Genomic DNA, 22,838 nt, shown 5'->3' on the forward strand with positions numbered 1-22,838 from the left:
TTTTATTTTTTTATTATGTCAATTACAAAAAATTGAAAAATTAAGAAGAAAAACAATACAAAGGGTATTACTAAAAAATTATCTAATAAATAGTTACTGTTTTTATGTGCAGCACTTTTCTTAATTGATACATCCAACACTTTATAGTATTGCAAACCATAATTACATTGTTAAAACTTACCACCCATACAACAGCATTAATTATGAGATTTTCCGGGATTCCACCATATAGATACCCCTCATAGATGACACTTGTCTTATTGCCAGAAACAAGAGGAAAAGAACACGTGTCGCTGCTAAAGTTACTGCTTTTAGGATCGTTTTGGAGTAACTCCATGGCTCAGCTTTTCAAGTATTTCTGTTTTAAAATTGGCTAATTCTTCTCACAATTTTTGTTGATGGACATACATCATATCGATTCTTTGAAGCTTTGAAATTTGACTCATTCCATGTGATCTGAAAATATTGTATAAAATTTGTTGTTATTATTAGCAAACAAACTGAACAGAGGCTTCAGATAAAGATCTTGAAGTTTTATATATAATTTTTTTTTTCTTTTTCTGTTAATTGTAGAATGTCAACCTCTTGCTATCACAATGGACTTTTTCCTCATTCAGGATCGGCCCTAAAATGGTAAATCTCTGGCAAGACCCTAAGTGCTTATAAGTGCAGTATGTATTTATGTAAATCCTTAAGTACAACCTGTGTAGAACCATCATATTTCTTCAAGTCAAGCTGCTGCGGCTTCCTGAGAGTCATTATTAATCATGATTGTGGTATTTACCTAACAAACAAGATCTATGACAATACTGTAAAATACTGTAAAGTTCAAATGAAAATTTTCCAAATTTACTTCTGGAATAAGACCTCAGATCTCCTCTGTGCATTTCTTAGACACCATCTGGCACCTAAGTAGAATCTGACACCAACCATTTTCAAGTTAGATATTGCCATTGGTAAGTCGATTAAGTACTTTTGAATGGTTTAATATAATATCTGCATTTTTTTTTGCATGATAAAGAACACTGTACATGTCCCAGTCCAACCAATTAAATCTATGCATTTATTCAAATTAATCTGTAATCTATACATAGTAGTAAATACCAGTATGTGTTGCATGATTTATAAAAGTTTGAACTTCTAGTAAATATTATTTTGTTAAATTCTATTGAATTAAAGATTAAAGCTAACCTATAAATCAAGCTGGCATAAATTTCGGACTGTACAATAAAGATAACAACATGAATATAAAGCTATTGTATGCTTGTTATCCTGATAAATTATGCAGACGGCATGTTTTATGAACAATGAGGGACAAACAGAAACAAGACATTTTAGATTTAATCTTTCAATATAATCAGAAGCTTGAGTGAGAATGTTTTCCACACCTTAACAGTGAATTCCCTATATAAACCACACAAACGTTGTTGATAATCAATCAATAGAAATCACAATAAAAATGTACATAAACATTCAATATTTACAACACATATATTTATTCCATGTTTTTATAGAGTTACCTGCCCTTTGGTATACCGATATCTACTTTATATTTGGTAAGTCACATGTGAATGAGATCTAAATCTAAATATAGCTATTTGTGTATATAAAAATCACAACATGTCCTATTTAATAAATAAAATGATAAAACCACTTACATACATGATAAATAATCTATGATATTAATTCATATCTAACTGATGATGGCTCAAGGACATATTGTCACATCTAAACCATAAAACCCTTAACTTATAAAAAAGAAGTTGTCATAATGTGGTTACATTTGATACAAGCATGTTTTTTTTTGTTGTTTTTTTTTTTAAATTTTATTTTTTGGACAAGTTTCAATTTGAAATAGAACAATTGTACAATGTCATGCACTACTTTAAATATTAGTTGGCTAATCATGACAATGACAAGGCTATAAAGCTTCATATCTTTCTACAATAGGTTTGTTTAATAAAGTGCAATCACAAAGGCAATGTTGGCCTTACAAACTATAGTGTGTGTCTCCAGGATTCAAGCTCAGGTGGGATCATATCTTGAAACTGATAATTAGCTTGTAGCTGTCACAACTAAAACCTTGCTATTAAAGTTTTCTGCTATCATGGCATAATAAATAGAGGATATTGAATGAGTGTAAGTTCAATACTGAATTTATTGCACGAGTTGAATAAAATTATATTATGCGAGCCTCTGGCGAGCATAATATTATTTTATTCAACGAGTGCAATAAATTCAATAATGAACTTACACGAATTTAATATTCTATTTATCACATACCCAAAATAAAGACCGTTTAAAGTGAAATAAGAGTCATTTTTCATTGACGCGCCGATAGTATAACGCTAACATTTAGCGTGTCTTTACACTATGTTTGTATAACGCTAATGACGTCACGTCAAAATATATGCACGGCCGTGCAATACCATATTTACGGAGTCGCAAAATCGGCACGGGTGTGTGATAAATCACTATAGTGATGTGACAATTATAAAAATCTAAATCAATACAAAGGTATTAAAATAATACCGCCAATATTCACCACCTTTTGTTAAGGATGGGAAAGAATATTTATCTAGAATCAATATTTCAATACCTGTATTTGACTCTGTTTTAAGTAATCTGGTAGTCATCTCAATTTTGACACTAGTTGCTGAAACTGCTACAGATTTATTCTACTAAGTAAGGCAAACTGCTAAGTGGCCTAGTGGTTAAGGTGCTTGCCTCTCAACCCTGAGCTAACAGGTTTGGGTCCTACTTTGGTCAAGACGCCAAGTGTTTCCTCATCAGACACCAGTACAAGTTCAAGGAAGTGGACTAAAAAATTATTAATATAACTTGCAAGACCTTCTTAAATACATGTAAATATTTTTAAACTAAACAGTTAAAATGAAATTATAAAATTTTAACAATATACAGACAAACAAAACACTGAATAAATGAACAACTAACAAAATGCATTCATTCATCAATAGCAAAAAGTCAAATGTATCAAAGATTGGGTAAATTTCCAGGATAATAGTGACATTTAAAACATACTCCAAAAAAACCCCCAAACTAATTCCATTCCACAACTAATCCATAAATGGACTAACTTTATTTCAATGAATTAAATCCCTAGGTATACAGTATCCTATATATACAAGGTTTGAAGCAGATATAAATCATGAATTTAAACTGCACAACAGAATTTGGTGGTATTAGTGTTGTTTTTCTCATTAGCAAATACTGCTATGTACTGGCAGTTTTATTGATTTTTGTGACAAATTACCTACTTCTGGATTATCATACCATATGGGCTCATTATTTCCTGTTCAGAACATATGTTACTTTTAGGTTTAACAAAAAAGGTATTTAATAGCATTTTGATTTCCTTTAATGTGTTACATGCTTAACACTTAACCTGTTGGAACCAAAAAACAATTAGCACCTGGCCAACCGGTATAGCAGGCTCGCCTGTAGACAGGCTCTGTACTGTTGGTAGCACAATTTTTATATTTTGTATAAAAAACACAACACATTAAATTTTGTAGTATATTTCTGATAGAATGTGACATTCATGCATGTACATGTATATATTAATAGTAAGAATAATTTGGGTTAACCCAGCTAATGTGGGGGTACAAACAAACTTTTAAAGTTTCAAAATAAGTGCAACAGATTACCTAATTTATTGTGATTGGCTGACTGTTCTGAGAAGCTAAAATGGTAAAACTTTTACATGATATTTAGGATTTCCCTAGAAACCTGTCATAGTAATAATGTATAATATATATGACATCATCTATACATGTATATAGAGCAATATAAAAAACAACAACAAAAAAATATAGATTTATAAAAAAAATCAATTTAAAATTCCCATATTCATTTCGCATTTCTCTGATGTTCTTAGTACATATACCGTAAAATTCCTATTAAACGCCCCCCGGGAGCTAAACATTTTCCAAAAGGGAGGCTATTATTACAACAGTTTTTCCTAAATCCAAAAATCATTGTAAATACATTTAGTGTTAGCAAGTGTTGGTAATAACATTAAAAAGTGTTAAGATTTTAAAGTTCATACTGTAAAATAAAATGGATTCTGAATGATTTGAATGAAATTATGGATTTACTCAATGAGTTCAGCACTGATGAGTAGATGATTTTTCTTATCAAAAGGCCTTGGGGGGCCTTTATTAGGGGAGGGGCGTTTATTAGGAATTTTACGGTAGGTAGGGATTAGGGTTAAGCTATAATCATTTGTTCTATTTCCCATTGCCATGCCACCAGAGAGCTATTGCTAGACTGAATTATTAATTTCCTTTATATGCTAATGTCTTTTTTCTCTTTCTTATGTTGTTGTATAAATATATATTGTCATGCAGCCAAATTCTTATTTATATTGTTGTGAATTGCTGTTTTCCATGAATAAAGCAAAGTGATGTAATATGTACAGAAGATAGATACGAAATACAAACAGATATGCTGATGAATTATATATTAATTGAATCATATTTCTTCCATACAAATAGAAATTTCAGACAGGAAAATTAATACTTTCAATGATTCTAATGTTTTTATTTCTAAAATAGAACAGTTAGTAGGAATTGACCATTTTTTCCTCCTGTCCTCCAATCACATTGTCTCCACAAGGACTGTGACAATATTTATTCAAGTTAAGCTTACCCATGCATACTGAAAAGCTTCAGTTACTGTATTTGTTAACCAGCACTGATTCCACAATTTTGATATTGATCTCATTGATTTTTTTTCATCATACATAATAAATCTAAAAATTGTATCTCATTATAATTATGTTAAAAAGTACACTCAGGTTAAATGTACGAAAGTACTAAGTCATAACAGCAAATAAATCAATAACACATATGCCAAGCTGAAAAGTTTACACGAAAATTGTTACATACAAATGTATTACACGCATGACATGATTGTTAATTAAAGTTGCTACATCAGATATAATATCTATTATGCACCATATGGTAAGCTTGTTTCACTTTCTGTATCAACAGCACATATTGAAAGAACTTCAACAAAACATGTTTATAAATACCATATACAATGTACCGTACATCAAAAGGAAACATGCAATACTGTAAACTGTACATACACTCACAACACCATGTCAATATATTTGTCAAGATAAACCTTTTTTTAAAGAACTTCAATGTATAAGCAATGAGTCATTCATTCATGACTCAATAAATTTAGATTATAATGGTCAAATAAACTGAAAAAAATTACCTAAAGCTCTTAAAGCTTACACTGTATTTCCAGATTGAGTGATCTATTTAAAAATCCACAATTAGAAATAGATAAAAGGAAAACTAAACACAGGCACAGGTAGTTGTTAACGATGATATTTGGTCCGATACAGCGATAGCGTGATCCCATATGTTGCACGGCTGTAGATGGAGGCTATCTAACATTGATCCATTTCTCTACCAGTCATCAATGGTGATATTGGTTCCCTGAGACAGCCTACTCAAGGCAAATAACTAGTATTGATATTATAATTGAAGAAGTTCTAACTTCCAACAGCATGCATACAAGATTATATTAGATTGTATAATGTGGATGAATGAATATATTTGCTTAACAAAATCATTTGTGTGCCAAGAAAAAAAAGCAATGGTCATCATTTATTTACAAACTACAGTTAAGCCTGTGTAACTATTATTGTGACACTGTATCTTAGTTCCTCTAATACCTTCATACTAGTACAAATAAACCCTATTAGAAAATTAAAATGTGGCATAATGCTTTTAAACAATTTTACTCTTTTTCTTTTCTTTTTTTTTAATTATAGTGAAAAATATGTATTCTGACTGTAGATATTCCTATGCTGAGAAGTACTTCTCACTGATGGTCCTGTTGGACAACAGCAGCACAAGTCTTAAAATTTTGCAATGACTGGTTCTATAAGAATGGACAGTGTATCAGTGTTTATGAGCACTAAATTAAAGGCGCATTGTGCCTCAGAAAAGCTTTTATTTTCATTTCTCAAAAGATTTTTAATTGAGTGGGACTAAAAAAAGGATTGGAGCACCACTCTAAATAGTTACAGTATTCAGGTATATACCGGAAAACTGGTGCTTGAATGATAAAATGCTAAAATCGTGTTTTTTTACCCAATGGAATGAACTCTCAAAGGTCTAATTCATCTTTTCACAGCGATTTATGTATGATAATAAATGATGATTTTTGTAATCATGATTTCTGCAAGTGTAAAACTAGAGGTACTGCTCCAGTCCTGTAAATGAGTTAAATCCTTTTTTATTTTGGTGTACTTTTATACAATCCAAAAAGGTAACAAGCATATAACTTTCTCTAAAACCATTATTTAAAAATAATGAAATGTTTGCACTTTTAAGTAAAGAAATTATTTATTTTTGAGGCATTATGTGCCTTTAAGTAATGAAGTACAGACATCTTATCCAGCAGAGAACATGAATTAAGTTGTTACCATTATAATCAGGGTTCTCACTAGGACTTTAAAACATGGAGTCCATGGACTCCCAACCCTGAAAAAGTTGGAGTCCAAAAGCGCGTCGCAATTAATATGTTTACAGATTAGTCATTTAATTGCTGATATTTTGAATCTTCAAGAGACTTCTAAAGTTTATAGTTATTCAAAAGAAACTCTGAACTACATAGTATAATTATTGTTTTGTTGTTGATATTTATTATGAAATTATTTCATTATAATGCATCAACACATGGAAATCGTTTTTGTTTGGGTTTTTTTTCCACTTTTATACCAAATCAAATTTCATTCTGGTTAAATAAGTCCACTCTAAAGACAAAAAGTTTATATTTGTAAAAAAAAAAAACGTAAATGTATTTGTGTATTGTTTCTGGTTGTAAACAATCGGTAATGTTTATGCGTCCCCAGGCAAAACTAAGCGTACGTGGAATCCTTGCTCTGAAATATTTGCGTCCAGCTGTAATAAACATGCGTACCGGGACGCCGAAATAAGCGTCCCCGAGAACCCTGATGTCACACAAATATGTACCAGTACCATTATTTTTTGCTTTAAGTCTTCTACTGAACCTGGCTTTTGTATATTTATAAATGTCAAATCAATGTCATATTTCATAATAATGATAATACCGGTATCTATAATACAAAAATACATCACAAATTGGTGACATTTAAACTTTCTGTTTTACCACACCAACATAATTTGTATCATTATTTTAAGTTGATGTGATGTGATTTATGAAAATATGAAGCAACTGAAATCTACAATACTGATAGATCTACATATATTATGCTGCAATTTACATTTGATTTTCACAATCTGGAAAAATCACAGAAACTTCCAATACTGTATTATTCTAATATTGACAGCTGACTTTCTAAGGAGATATACAGAATGACAAATTCATGAGATGATGGTCACATAGCTATCACTCTACAAGGGGATTGTCTCCTGGACAAAAATTATCATAATATCCCATCATCCATTATCAAAATTTGAATGACAATCCTAATACCTACTAATACCACAAATTCAATGCAAAAAGAAAGACCAATACAGTCAGATTGCACTCTCCTAAGACCTAAATAATGCATTACAGACAACTTCCTATTAAATCTCATAAGTAGTTTTGTACATATAATACATATATCATCATCCATCTTCTCAGACAGACAGTTTTGCTTACAACAGTTTTTGTGACATCTTGGGGCGCCTTTTTACCGTAAAGTAAAACTTCTGTAATACATTAACATGATCTGTTATTTTCTATCACAATGTCATTTATTCAGGTTGAAGACAATTGTTTTTTACTCCATTGGCTTTTCATCTGGAATAAATTGCAGGAATTTACAAAATTTTACTATAAATAAAAAATCTTATTTATTTAACTTGAGTACCCTATATATACGTGCACATTGCATCTTGTTTTGACTGCATAATCAGGTACCAGTATATATTTTTCTATTACTACAAAGTAATTATATACAAGTATAGTAATATTATATACATGTATATCCATCAGTTACATTGAAGTAACATTGTTCATGATTATTTTATTTTAATTAGCATGTATAGTTTATTTAACTAGATACCTAATTCATATCTTCCTTAACTACAGTTTTATACAGAAGGCCTCTATTTGAAATTAAAACAGTAATTGATTAAGTGAGCCAATGAATATGATGTGATATTCACCGGCAGAAAATGATATTGACCTCTGTTATCACCTTGTCATCGTTCTGTTGGTGAATATCACATCATATTCAATGGCTCACTTGTTTATTTATAGTATATTCTTTCTGCCACAGTAACGTATTTAAACCCATACTTTTTCCTTTCTCCAAAAGCCGACCTTATTTTTCGAAAGAACACCCACAATGTAATAAAACGTGTCAAAATTTTCTATTCTCAAAAGCGGATGTTGTTTTGTCGTAAGAAACCCGGCAATATGTTCATCACATTATTTTGCATTAGCTACTTTGAAAGCATTTTTCAAAAGATGGTAAATATAATAAATGTTTTAAGAAACAAGTTTTTTTTTTAAAAAAAATGTCATTTTTATAAAAATCAGTTTTAGTGTGTCACTGATAGTTTATTAATCATATTATTGGATAAAAAAAATTGGTAATTTAATTCAAATCAATTTTAGGTTACAAATACTAACTTATTTCAACCATGCGTAACTTTTTCCATTTAACTAATAATAAGGCTTCTAAAACATGTTTCTACCTTATAGAAGATATGTTTGTCTTAATTGTCAAAACCTAATCTATGATATTTTTCTAAAGACAAGGTGATTAATTATTGCTTATTAGATTAATCATTTTTACAGAATTCTACGTTTCAGTCATTTGTCGGTAACTCCTCATTTACGGTTTAACACGTAGTGGATATCATATTTACCTATACCGCATAATGACCCGTAATGTACTAAAACGTATTTTCGTCAAAATGGACATTTATAAATATCTGAGATTTTTATTTCACAGCAAACAAACACCTATCCCCATAACGTAAAATGACGGTGTTTTCAATATTAACGATGGACAACCATATCGTTGAAATATGGTATATTCCTCGTTCGCAAGAAAGTCTGAACCGTATTTATGCGTAAGATTTATCAGAAATTACGCTTTATAAGTCTTTACTTAAATCTTTTACGCTGATTTCCATTTCAGTTTTTAAGACTGTTGAAAAAACACACGTTTTATTACGTTTCGGGTTTCCTTCATTAATTCAGACCCCGCTTTTAGGGTTTGAAATAATTTGCCCGTTTTAAAACGATACGGGTGTCAGTCCGAAAAAGAGGGTCGGTAGTGGAAAGGATATAGGCCTATTATAGGGGTCATTTTTGGATATTATCATTAATATTGGTTATTTGATAGAATTTAGAGTATTTTCGATTTATCTAAAATCTATTATTAATTACCGATACAATACAGAATTTTTTATTGGTTCATCTGACTGGTCATTCTATTTTGTATTAGTATTTTTCGGATCACTGATTTAGTTGTATTCCTACCCATTATTATAAATAAAGTTGTTTTTCGCGGTTTTTACAGTTCTTAGATTCAGATCTTTTTTCTTCCCAAATGTGTCAGAGAGCCACTGTAGTCTGTATATGTATCACTTTAACATATTTAGTGGTTGCTGACCTTGTTTACAGCCTAAAAACTATTGTCTATATTTATCTATAAACGTATGTGCGAATTAAAACGTATACATACCATCTGATAGATATTCTTTTTATAATAATTTATGCTTTACTTTAAAAATCTTTCCTTACAAATGCATTAGATCTAATTGTTTAGTGTATGTTGACAAGATTCGATATTTTTCTTCTTCTCCATCTGTCATGAATGACTAACTTTACATGTGCACCGTTTTGGAAAGCACGCCATTTTTGTTGATTGACTTAAAAAACTGTAAGTGAAAAAACAACTTATTATTTAGCAATTTAACGTTTATTTCAGACAAATTTTGTTGCATAAGTGACAAAAGTATGTCTTTTGCCTGTCTTTTTAATCACTGATAAAATTATGACCCTTCTATCGGCTATGGCTTCATCAGTCATTATTAAGAAAAATCAATAAAAAATACGTTGTGGCATATTAAGGTTCTTGTGCTTACGTCTGACAAAAAATTGATTTTGTAAATGGAGCCATCGCCATTTGTGTATGTTAGACTCACTGATTTACAGACAGTTCACCCCCTCAGATACTTTACCACAAAGCCATTTTTTGCTTAGAATCTAGGTCGAGTGTAGGACAAAAAGCCCCCCCCCGGACGAAAGCCCCCATCTAAAAATGACAAGGTGGACAAAAGCCCCCCCCCATGAAATTTTCACATAGGACAAAAGCCCCCCCTCCCCCATCAAAAATACAGGTAGGACAAAAGCCCCCCATCTTTTTTCACACGCACAGTAGTCCAATATACCTGTAGGATACCTGTAGGATGATTCTGGGCTCTGATGGAAGGGCCAAGCCCCTTTTTAAGCCCCTCTTCTTTTGACAATCTTTCAGTACATTCTTCTTATTGCTCTCACCACTTCTATGTTTAATTATATACTTTTATCTATTTCTGTTCACTCTGCTGTACAATTATAACAGCATAATTTTTCAATAAACATTTTAAACTTTATATGGAGTGTCTCCGGTCCAGTGTTGGTCTAGTTTTATTTTAAATTCATGAACACTTTTTGAGTCTACTACATTTTTTGGCAAATTATTCCATGTTTTAATTACACGTCTTGAAAACTGATGTAGGCAATGAGTTGTTCTACTACGAGGCATTTCTAGTTTTAAATTATGTCCCCTTGTTGATGCCGAATAACTAAAAAAATTTTCAAAAACACAGTCATCTAAGCCTTTTAATATATTAGACGTTACAGGCTTGTTATAGTTTATGTCGGTCAAGCCTGACGTCTAAAAGTTATTGCTCAAAAACGCAAAGCATCATAAAAATTTAAAAAATGTCTATTGTCTTGCCTTTCAAGCTTTATTCAAAAGCTTATCTTCTTTTCTTTCAATTTCATGCTCAATAATATACAAAAACTCTCAAACAATGTACTTATAAATTTAAAATAAAATATAAACATCAAACTATTTTTGTCTATCAGCCATACTGGTTAATCAAGGTGCTTTACAGATTAATTCCAAATTTTTGAACGGAAAAATATATTCGAACACACTGACGGTGCATGGGCAATTATTTCGTTAAAAAAATATTCCGTTAGATTGTTCTGACTCAGTTAAACGCTTGCATTTGAATTAGCCAATCAAATTTCGCGCACTTTATGGCCGCCATTTGTTTATCAGCTGTAAAAAGAATTGAAAAATATGGGGTCCGAAAAATATGAGAGGATTTAATCATGATTTTTCGGATGTGACAGTTTAATTATTTTGACAAAAGATATTAATTTTTTAGTTTTGTTCGTAAATAGGTTAAAACTTATGTAAATACACGCTGTCTTCATTGTTTTTCGTTCCGCCCGATTTTCTGGCGGAACATGCAACGGGTTTTTGAGCAATTTCGATATGACGTTGCTTTGCCCAGAAGCAAAAATATCTCAAAGCGACGTCATATTTATAGGACTACACGCACAGGTGCTCAAATTCATCAAATTTCACACAAACTTTTAAATAAAAATGAAAAGAATTTGTTTTAATGTTTATTTAGAATGTATATAATTATTGAAGTGATAACAAAGTTTATGATAACATATTAAATAATGCATGCATGCGATACCAAATTCATAGCTTTTCATATATACAACAAGGGTCAGAAGAGTAGTAGTGTTTAATCACTTTTGTAAAGGGATCAAATTAATATCCTTAGCACTATGTCACCTACATGTGATGTCCATACATACCTTTTAAACACATAAAAAACCCAACTTTAATACACTATATGTAAATTTGATTGACTATAGGGGGGGGGGGGGGGCTTTTGTCCTACCTTTACTTTTTTATGGGGGGCTTTTGTCCTATGTGTAAATTTCATGGGGGGCTTTTGTCCACCTTGTCATTTTTAGATGGGGGGGGGGCTTTCCTCCGAGGGGCTTTTGTCCGTACCCCATCTAGGTCATCAAACCGAATTCATGTGGGTTCAAATCCCTGCCTTGTTGCCTAATGCCATTGTACCTTATTGTAAACCCAATATCAAAGACTATTCTAATACTCATTATGATTAACAGAGGACTTGATATAATCAGAGATCTGCGGAGGTCACGATTTTTGCACAATTGGCTCCAAAAATTGAAAATGGGGTAGAAATTGAAGAAATCAGTATCAAAGGAACATGACTTGTATGCATCAAAAATCTGCACCAAACATGTTTCGGCATGAAAAAAAAGGTCCGCTATAGCTAGTCCGTTAGGTTATTTAGTCATCCAGACAAAACTTGTATGAACAGCGACGGGTTTTTAACTGGTGTCACAAATCCCTCTTTATGATAACATGGCGTTGAATTGCAATAACATATTATTTTCAATCAGTGGCATTAAAATTACACTTATTTGCCAAAAACAATCTAAAGTGTCTGTTTATGAAAGAAGGCTCAAAGAAAGAGTTCCCGGAGTATGCATATTTAATTAAATAGGCGGTGCTAATCTCTAAATACTTACAGCACTACAAACTCAATTACTCGCTCAATTGCTTGATTACGGCAGTAGATCGCATTATCATAAATCTCTTTTTTTTAATTAATCAACGGCGATTATATTTACAAAAATCTCTTTAAATATCATTGATGTTGTTAATGTTTTATAAAAAAATGCAAGAAAATTCTTTATAAGTTCATAAATAGCAAAATTACAGGCCGGTTCTGTCGATTTTGGTAATTTGGTCAATCCTGGTAAGTTGAGTAACAGTGTTTCTGCCAGAGCGCGTTTTTGGCGCACTATTTTCAGCCATGACGCAATGAAATTTAGTTAGTGCGTATTTTGTGACGCAAGAATTTCACCGTCGCTGATTTCAACACAAGTCAGATATACAGACTATAAACCGTCAATTCAGTATAAAAATGTACGGAATGTTTACCGTGGGCTCCACTATAATTTTAATGAGAAGTGAAATTTACCGGGTCCGTGGTCCGGCATTTAGCCAATTTCAACTAGTTAATAAACGCTTGCATTTATACGTTACTGCATATTCAATTCAATATTTTATTTGGCATTAAACTACATATAGCATATAGCCATTATTACATAATATAGGTAAAGTGTAAGACATTTTACAATAAATTGTTCATAAAACAGTACAAAATGTTTTCAGAGAAGTTATTAACAATATACCTTCATGAGATTTAGCAATTAACAATATGAGATATATACTTAACATTGAAATAAATTGTTATTGTTGTCTATATGTATATATATATATATATGTATGCAAATACAATCATACAATATGTTTTCAGATATGTTAAGATCTAACAATATACAAGTTAATCAGAATTTCTTACTTTAAGTGAAAAATATAAATATCTTGACAAATTATTAAGTTCTTTTTCATTTTAGATGACAATAAAGTTTCCATTTTTTGAAGTGTAGGCCAACGGCAAAAATATGGTTTTAAAAATTTCTTACGAAGGTTATAATATTTTGGACAAACGAGTAAAAAATGGAATTCGTTTTCAATGACATGCATATTGCATTGTTGACATAGTCTATTTTCTCTTGGAACTCCGTTGTGTCTACCAATTTCAATTTCTAGATTATGTGATGATAGTCGAAATTGCGTCAGTTGTACTCTGTATTTATTTATATTTACACAATTTAAGTATTTTTCAAATTCGATGTTGTACTTATACATACTGTATGTTTGTAATTTACTTGAATTATTTATTTCTGAATACCAAGTTTGTTTATATATATCTAATATTCTATTCTTTATTATTTGAAATGATATATTAATTTCGTTTTGCTGTAGCCATAGAAAAGAAAAACCTATTTCGTCAAGTATTTTTTTTATTTGATATGCCCAATTATTTCCGTTATATGTTATTATTGACATCTTCTTTCATGACATTATACATTTTTCTTATTAATGAATTATTTTCTGAGCTCAAAATTTTTAACCAATATTTAATCATAATAATTTTACGGTGTATTCTCATCGGATACCGTCCCAGTTCTCCGTAAAGACCAGCTAGATTCGTTGATTTTTTAACGCTAAGTGTCTTTCGTAAAAATTTACAATGTATACGCTCAATAGCTTTACCCTCGTAATTGCCTATTATTTCGGCGCCATAATTTTGAATTGCATATATTGAAAGCGCCCAGACAAAATTATTTATTTTGTTGTCGTCATATTCTGCGAACGAATAACTGTCTGCTGGAAAATGCAGTCTGCGTATATGTTAGTGTTCATCTGTGCTGTTCTACAGAAATTAGAAACTTCGAAGGGAGCGATAGCGACAGGAGAATGTTTCTAATTTCTGTAAAACAGCTAAGGATGAACACTAACATATTTAGTGTCAAGCTTTATTTGGCCCTTGATTACGTCACTAGGCGGTACTATGAAGCACTATGAAAAATAGAAGGCGACTATGAACGAATTTCAATATAGTATCGACTTTCTTTCTTCTATGAAAATTAACACACATAATTTTTAAGAAATACAGCGTTATTATTGGATGACAAATAATCCAAAATAGCAGAGATTGACCAATTTCTTCACGAAAAATATACAAAATATTGTAAATAAAACTTATAAAGTGTTACCTGTTTTTTTTTTTTACATTTTTGTTAAATTTATTGGCATGACCCTTATGAATTTGAAATGACCCCTAAAATATCATACAGGGGGTCATAAAAGACCCTCAGAAAATCAGAGCTGGCAGAAACACTGGAGTAACCCCAAAATTGGTATAAAAAATTGTAAATCTCCAATTGTTATATACATGTATGTGTAATGAAAAATATTTCTTAACAGTTTTATGAAAAGTAATATGTTAAGTGATAAAATGTACATGTTAGTATCATTATAATATATTTTGTTTTGCTTTATTGTATTTTAAGAGTTTGGCATAGAAAATGGGGACACGTGTATATGTTGGACGGGTGTCTCACCATGCTAGAGAAAGGGATATTGAGAGATTTTTCAAGGGTTATGGAAGAATTCGAGATGTGATGCTAAAGAATGGATACTGCTTTGTGGTAAGGAACTTTTTGTCTTTGATATATGCAAATGAAGAGGAATTAAAACAAATAGAGGAAATAAAGATGTATCAAATGATCTTATATAATTTCTATTTTGATATTTATATAAGCCATATATATACTTCACAATATTTCACTTATTAGGTTTTTTTTGGCATACAACTCTTAGCTAATTGTTTGATGAATTTAGGGGCTATTATTATTCTCACGAGGTTTCAATGTCAAAGAGTATTTGCATCAACTAACACTTAAGATATTTGCATGTAACTTCATACATGCCTTGTGGTCTGAAAATTGGAGGTCCTTGTATATCCAAACCTTGAGATAAATTCAGATCTTTTCATGTAACATGTAGATCTGAGCTTCATCAGCTAAAATGTGCGTAAATTGTGTTTGAATATTTCAGTCCATTAAAAACTCTATAGAATATTTCAGTTCATTTAAAACATTATAGAATGTGCGTAAATTGTGTTTGAATATTTCAGTCGATTAAAAACTACAGAATATTTCAATCCATTTAAAACTCTGAAATATATTTACATTTACAGGAGTTTGAAGATGACAGGGATGCAGATGATGCTGTTTATGAATTGAATGGGAAAGAGCTTATGGGTGAAAGGTTAGAATACATGTTCATAACTTTATTTGTTAAAAAATGACTTTATATGTCAGCTGACCCTGTCACTGCTGTTGGCACAAGTCATATTGTTGGGATTTAATTCTTTCATGTGTCAGAGTATTCTATCCAGCTAGCTTATTGGATATTGATTGTTTTTCCTTTAAAAATGCTGTTTTTAGTAAGTAATAATGTACAGGAATGCATCAGGGATCAGTGTAGGAGTGCTGCCTTGAATTCAATGATACCATAAACAGTTTATCTCATGTGAATGAATGATCCAAGTATTTGTCTCATTTTTTTCCCCTGTAAGCCAATAAAGAAGGTAGACTGTCAGCTTTTCATGTTACACTATCTACACAAATGGCTGTTTTTGTAGTTGAACTGTTAAATTACCGTGTTTAATTTTATTGAGTTTAAATATTATTTCTATATATGTTTTCTGCTATTTGAATATTGTAATCCCTCAAACTCACATTGGATAGTTTTGTACTAAAAAAAAGTAAAAAGGCAGGTCCGGTCCATGACACACTAGTAAAGCTGGAAAGTGGCCAAATGACCTTTACTGTATTGGTGTGACAAAAACCCAGTCTAAATTCAGCAGATAAGTGTAAAATGAAAATGGGTATGTTTCAGAGTTGTGATAGAGCATGCAAGAGGTACAAGACGTGATCGTGGTGGTGGCGGCGGAGGATATGGTGGTGGTGGTGGCGGCGGAGGTGGATATGGTGGTGGTGGTGGCGGCGGTGGAAGAAGCTTCAGGCGCGATCCTAGTTGGCTGTCTAAGTGAGTGTTACAATTTTCAATTTATTTATTACTTACACAATGTATAAAAGTATGTAAATTTTAGTTGAGTTTAAGTGAGACTCCAGAGTATATATTTATTTGACAAGAATACATGTCCAAAAGTGTTTCTAGGTAAAAACTGGTTTGAGTTAAGTGATGTGTGCTTGTTAATAATATAGAAGTGCTGAAGAGATTTCATTGTTAGTCACTGGTCATGTAGCAAACTACTGCAATAAAAATGTGTATTTATATCAGTTTACATTATCATCTAGAACTTTTTGAAACTTTTGGTATGTTCATTGCAAGGCAAATTTTTAATAATGATATTGGAGTACTTATAAAGAATTTATTTGTGATAGGTATGGGCCGCCGACAAGAACTGATTACCGGATTATAGTGGAGAATTTATCCTCTCGTGCTAGCTGGCAGGTAAGTCTAATTTATTATACCAATGCTTACACTTTATTTGATCCACATCTTGTGATAATTGATGCACTTAACTTTATTGTTTGATAATACTTACATGTATGAAAAGAAAGTTATTTTACAAAGTGTTATAACTGTCAGTCAAATTTTTACTATAAAAACGAGCAGTTATTGGAGAAATGATTTAGGATAAGAGTAGAACAATAATAGAAGAATATACACTTTGAAGTATTGAAGGTTTATGAAAAAAATGTTAACAGACTCTTGAAAAAGTAGACTGATCATTAATGCCAGCCTTTCATGAGATTTTAAGTTTCATTTTGACTGGCCTCAAAATTCTGAGTCATAACTTTGTTTTTTACGAGTATTTTAACTACCTGTTACATTAAACAAATGAAAGATTTCATTTCCGGAATTAAAATAGATATTTCAAGAAATTATACCAAACTCATTTGAAAGAAATAAAATGATCATTTGTTTAAATTAATTCTGTAGCTTAAGATTTTTAGTGTTCTTATATTTTATGAAATGTTATGAAAGATTGACAGTTTCTATTATTGATGTGATAAAGAAAAGATCTTGATGAATTTATTGACACAAAGATTTATTACTCTATATAAAGTGAAACCACTGGTTGTCAGATGAGATGAGAGGGGGTCAGTAAGTGTCTGAGGCTGATGATTGGCTGATGTCAGGTGTAATAACACAGCTGCTGTCCGACTCGGGTCCTGATGTCAGCATATTACACATCACTGCTTTATTCTCTTGGGTCATTGCTAGAAAAAAAGAAAAAAAACTTTCCTTACATAGCTAATTATGGGCAATAACTTGTTATAGGTACAAGTTAAGTACTGGTACAGAATCCAGGAACACTGGTGAGGGGACCTAGTGCGTCTGTATATTTCTTTATGTACAAACTAATTCCAAACCCCAGACACACAAATCAAATGCATTACCATGTAGAAGTTACATGTATAAAATGAATAAATAAGGATAATTGATATAATTGGGTTCAAATTAAAGAGACAAGCAGTGATGTATATTATAAAAGCAGCAAAATCTGACGGGGCCCTTCGATGAAATCATGAAGCTCTCTGAAGTTTTAAAGTAGAGAAATTCTGGCTGTTTGCTAAGATGAGGCACAAAATAGGGGGAAAAGATCTGGTTGTTTGCTCAGATGAGGCACAAAATAGGGGTAAAAGATCTGGCTGTTTACTAAGATGAGGCACAAAATTAGGGGAAAAAGATCTGGTTGTTTGCTCAGATGAGGCACAAAATAGGGGGAAAAGATCTGGCTGTTTACTAAGATGAGGCACAAAATAGGGGTAAAAGATCTGGTTGTTTGCTCAGATGAGGCACAAAATAGGGGGAAAAGATCTGGCTGTTTACTAAGATGAGGCACAAAATAGGGGGAAAAAGATCTGGCTGATTGCTCAGATGAGTGAAAATATTTGGGGAATAAAATTTCTGGCTGATTGATTACTGATGATGTGAGATGTGTGTGTCACTCATCTCTGACGTTGATGATTGAAGATGATGATTACTCAATGATGATCATTCTCTTGATGTTTTCTCTGATGATTTAATGATGATACATGTACATGATGATAACTTAGCTTGATGTTTATGACGAACATTGTAGGTAATGAATAAAGTAAACAGAATACATGTATAACAAGGCTTGATAATAAGCTTGCAGGAAAATACTTTGTTGAAACAAGGCTAAAAAAAAACAGAAAAGGTTCCTTGTTTTGTGATGAAAATATTTAGGTGAATTAAATTCTTATTTGGATAGATAAATTTATTTTTTTCAAAATGTTTAAAGCATTTTTTTCTTTTGCAGAATTTACATTCACAGAAATTAATATGTTGACATAAGAAACATTTAAAATAAAATCTCTATTATCATTGTTATATAAGGCAGTTTTAAGATCTTTACAGTATTAAACAGTAGCAGAAATGTAATGGTATGTTGATGTTTTATATATTATAGGATTTAAAGGACTATATGAGACAAGCAGGGGAAGTGACCTATGCTGATGCTCACAAGCAGAGAAAAAATGAAGGGTAAGTGAAAAGAAAGGCATTTTTAGTTGAAACCGTAACCTGTTGGAGCTGGAACAGATTAACCTTTGTCACTATACTACAGAGCCTAGTCAATCTGCATGTCTGTCCAGTCTGACCAGGCTTTATACTGTTGGTAGTTTTGTAACTTAGTATTGAAATCCTTAAATTTCATTGAAAAAAACAAAGCAAATCTGTTTAACAAATTAAGCAGGTTACTTGTCACACATTGGTGAAGTGTATAGGCCAATTTCTTGGCCACTAGGTCACCAGTCTGCAGAAATCATTAGTTGTATCTTGTATCATATTCTTTGGTTATATAAGAGGTTATTTTATTTTAGAATTCAGTTTAAGGAAAATACTATTTTAAAATAGTTTAATTAGTTCAGATAAGTTATTGTTTCTCTGTTAATTCTGTTAACGGGTCATTGAAGATATATAATTCAGTCTTTGTTTAAAGTATAATCATTGATTTCCTTAATATGAGAAAGTTACTGTGCTACCATATGGAAGACAGGAACTGTTGTCCTAATTGGGTGCTCATCATGTCTCACATAATTTTATGTACACAGTCATCGAATTTAGCACTGACCCGGGTGGCCCATGGCCAGTGTAAATTAGTTATGGCCAGTGTAAATTTTAAGAAAATTTAGTAAAATATATAGTAGAATAAATTCAAAACTGAAATTCAATAACTGTACACACAGTTTACAACTAGGAAAAGTGGAAAGGCAACACATGACGTTTTATCAGCATCAGGTGCAACTAAAACCAAAGAAATTATATAATTGACATTCTATTTAACAATATGAACATACATTTCATACACTTGTCATTTTATATTGTAGAGTTGTGGATTTTTCAACAAAAGCAGAGATGAAAAGAGCTATTGAGAAATTAGATGGTACTGAAATAAATGGACGAAAGATCCGGATGATTGAAGATAGACCTAGCAGAAGAAGGAGAAGGTGAAACATCTCTATACTCTGCATTTAAAAATTGTAATTAAGGCATGACCCGAAATCCTATTTGTCTATCTGATAAGACCCAAAATCCTATTTGTCTATCTTTTTTGTCAAATTTAGTTATTGTAAGAAAATATACTGTGTTGTTGAATGGTCATTTTCACATATTATGCCACAATTGTAGTGAAAACTTTCGTATTTAAGGTTTCAATTTGTTCAGTGTTTAAAATTCATTAGAAATTTGGAATTGGAGAAATTGTTTGTTTTATTTTTATAAAGGAATGCTAGACTATTTTTTAATAACTTTTGTTCTCGACTTTGCAATACAGAGGCAATATTTGAAGAATGAATGTTGAATGGTAATATTTTAAGTGTATAAAGCTGTATATTTGTTGTCTCTTCGTTTATATTGTGATTAAAATGAATGAGGAATACCAAGAATGAAAGAAAAATTTGTCAGTATATTTTATTGAGAGCACTGGGGCATGTGTAAACTCATAAAAAAAACTACTAAAAATAGCAGCGGAATATTTTGTTCCAGAACATTTTACTTACAACGTTCATGTATATTATAGTTGATAGACATTTTATGTTACTGATATTTCAAGAAGAAACCAAAAGGTTGTTTTCATAACCTAATTTTTTATCAGTTTAGATTTTTATGGAATATTTCACGAGTTAAATGCATAAAAAGATTTATTTTCTGTTTTAAAATTTACCTTTTACCTCTCACAGCTACAGCAGGAGTAGGTCTCGCTCTAGAAGTCGCAGCAGGTCCAGGTCTCGCAGCGCTCTAGAAGCAGGAAGGTCTAAGCAGGTCCAATAGAAAGCAGCAGGAGCAGAAGCAGGTCAATGGTCTCGATCTGAAAAGAGGTCACGGTCAAGGTCACGTTCAGAAAAAAGATCGAGGTCAAGGTCTAAATCAAGGTCAAAGTCTCCAGATGGCAAAGGTGATAATGACAAGGATGAATCATGATCACAAAATAGCAAACACTTACATACATACTTACATTTTCACTTTCAATTGATGTCTTAAATGAGAGAGACGACCATTTAGTCACTGGTGGATATTTTTCTTTTGATTACTTTTGCCAGAGAAAATGCTCTACACCATTTTACATCATTTATTATGAGTCTGAGTGGAAAGTTTTAAGAATCTTTCAGGTCAGCATCTGCAGCTATGAGGTTTATAATATGAAATGATGTTTGTTCACTTTTTTAAAATGCTCTTTTTTTACCATCATTTATACGTATATTGTTATGTTTCATTATAAAATTTGTATGTTGTTTTTTGTGAGATCAGTAGATTACATAGTTTAACTATTGGTAGATGTCGTAATGCATTCCTGTGTCTCATATGTAATGTCAATCATATAACATCATCATTAACTCACTGTTTGACCTTCTTATCATATGGTCCAGTTATTCTAGAATAAAGTTTTTCATAATTTCCTCACTTGCAGTCTTTTGCATGGAACTGAAATTTGTTATCAAGTATATAAAATAGTTGGATGACATAGGGGAATCTCTGCTGTAGAACAAATCAATCATAACTGTAAATATATTGCCATGCTATCACCATCATCAACACATTGTATTTTTTATTGAAATAAAAAGTTAACAAAAGTTCTCATCTTATTTGTATTTTCAGCTTGACTATTCAAAGAATTTTAGAGCTTTCCTACTCACCAGTGTGTCAGCGTAACATTTGGGTTAAAGTTTTGAATGCATCATAGTATCTCAACAATCACTAATGATATTTGCTTCTAACTTCACTCACTTATTTGGGGATATAATAGGAGGTCACTGTCCAAGGTCAATAATTCTAGAATGGATTTTGACAGTATTATGGAGTTAAAAAACATAACCAAACTCGCTATTAAAAGCACATTATTCTAACATGTATTATTACTGAATAATGGCCAAAACAAAATATGAATCATGTCCATTGGATCAATATTGGCCCTGTCCCTTCAGTCCTTCAATTAATATAGACATGTATAGGAAAATACATTTAGTCTTACGCGAAACAACACCCAAAGCATGTAGCATTAATAAGTGGACCTCTACTGAAGTTACATAAATCATAACTTGATTAAAAATTGACATGCCCCAGGGATCACTTAGTGTATGTAGACATCTATAATCTTGAAAATTTTTACTCTAAAACTACGGAAACCAGAACTTAAATACTTGACTGGAGCATTAGTTGTAGTCTTACAAAAGTTATATTTACCATGACCCTGAGATCAAAATTGGCCCTCCGCTTGGGGGTGATGTGCTTTAAGTATACTATTGTATGAGAAAATACATAGTGTTTTTTTTTTTAAAAAAACTGTAATGCCCAGAACTTACATATTTGGCATGAAGCATTACTGAACAAAATGCTTCCACTATGGGGGTATTGAGCATTTTAAGAATAATGAAACCTTTTTCAGTCAGTTTTGAGAATGAGTCTTCTCGAATGGAACTATTCTCAAATAAAAATTAAGCATACAAATAACACTTTGGCATAAATTGCCATCCCTCCTAGTGCTTCTCTTGCTAAATCACTTTGTATGCCTGCCAATTCTTAGTAACATTTCATAGAAATAAGTATGAGACATGCTGCTTATAAACCTTCTTATACATGTATAGATGTCCAGATTGTGTGGTCAGAGATTTATGTTTTAATATGTTCCTGAACTTATGTTCTACCAATTTTCAATGGAAAATCAAGTGGGCAAGATTCAGGAAAGATTTGTGTAGTTTGAAATACACACAAAATATGATGTAAACAAGATCGACTCAAGGAAAGGCCGCATTTACCAATGAACGCAGCCCCCATTTTT

At 31.6% G+C, this 22,838-nt stretch overlaps 1 long non-coding RNA gene and 1 pseudogene across 1 annotated transcript; one reads left to right on the plus strand and one right to left on the minus strand.

Moving 5' to 3' along the window:
• Positions 1-185: 185 nt before the first annotated feature.
• On the minus strand, positions 186-9,829 carry LOC132725456 (uncharacterized). Its single transcript, XR_009625059.1, has 3 exons — positions 9,716-9,829; positions 5,248-5,484; positions 186-456 (listed from the first exon to the last, which is right to left on the minus strand). It is a non-coding gene; the product is annotated as an uncharacterized LOC132725456 (long non-coding RNA).
• On the plus strand, positions 9,781-21,635 carry LOC132725455 (serine/arginine-rich splicing factor 4-like; annotated as a pseudogene).
• Positions 21,636-22,838: the final 1,203 nt, after the last annotated feature.

The sequence above is a fragment of the Ruditapes philippinarum genome, unplaced genomic scaffold (assembly GCF_026571515.1).
Source record: "Ruditapes philippinarum isolate M1 unplaced genomic scaffold, ASM2657151v2 ctg5357_1_1_1_1, whole genome shotgun sequence".
Lineage (NCBI taxonomy): Eukaryota > Metazoa > Mollusca > Bivalvia > Venerida > Veneridae > Ruditapes > Ruditapes philippinarum.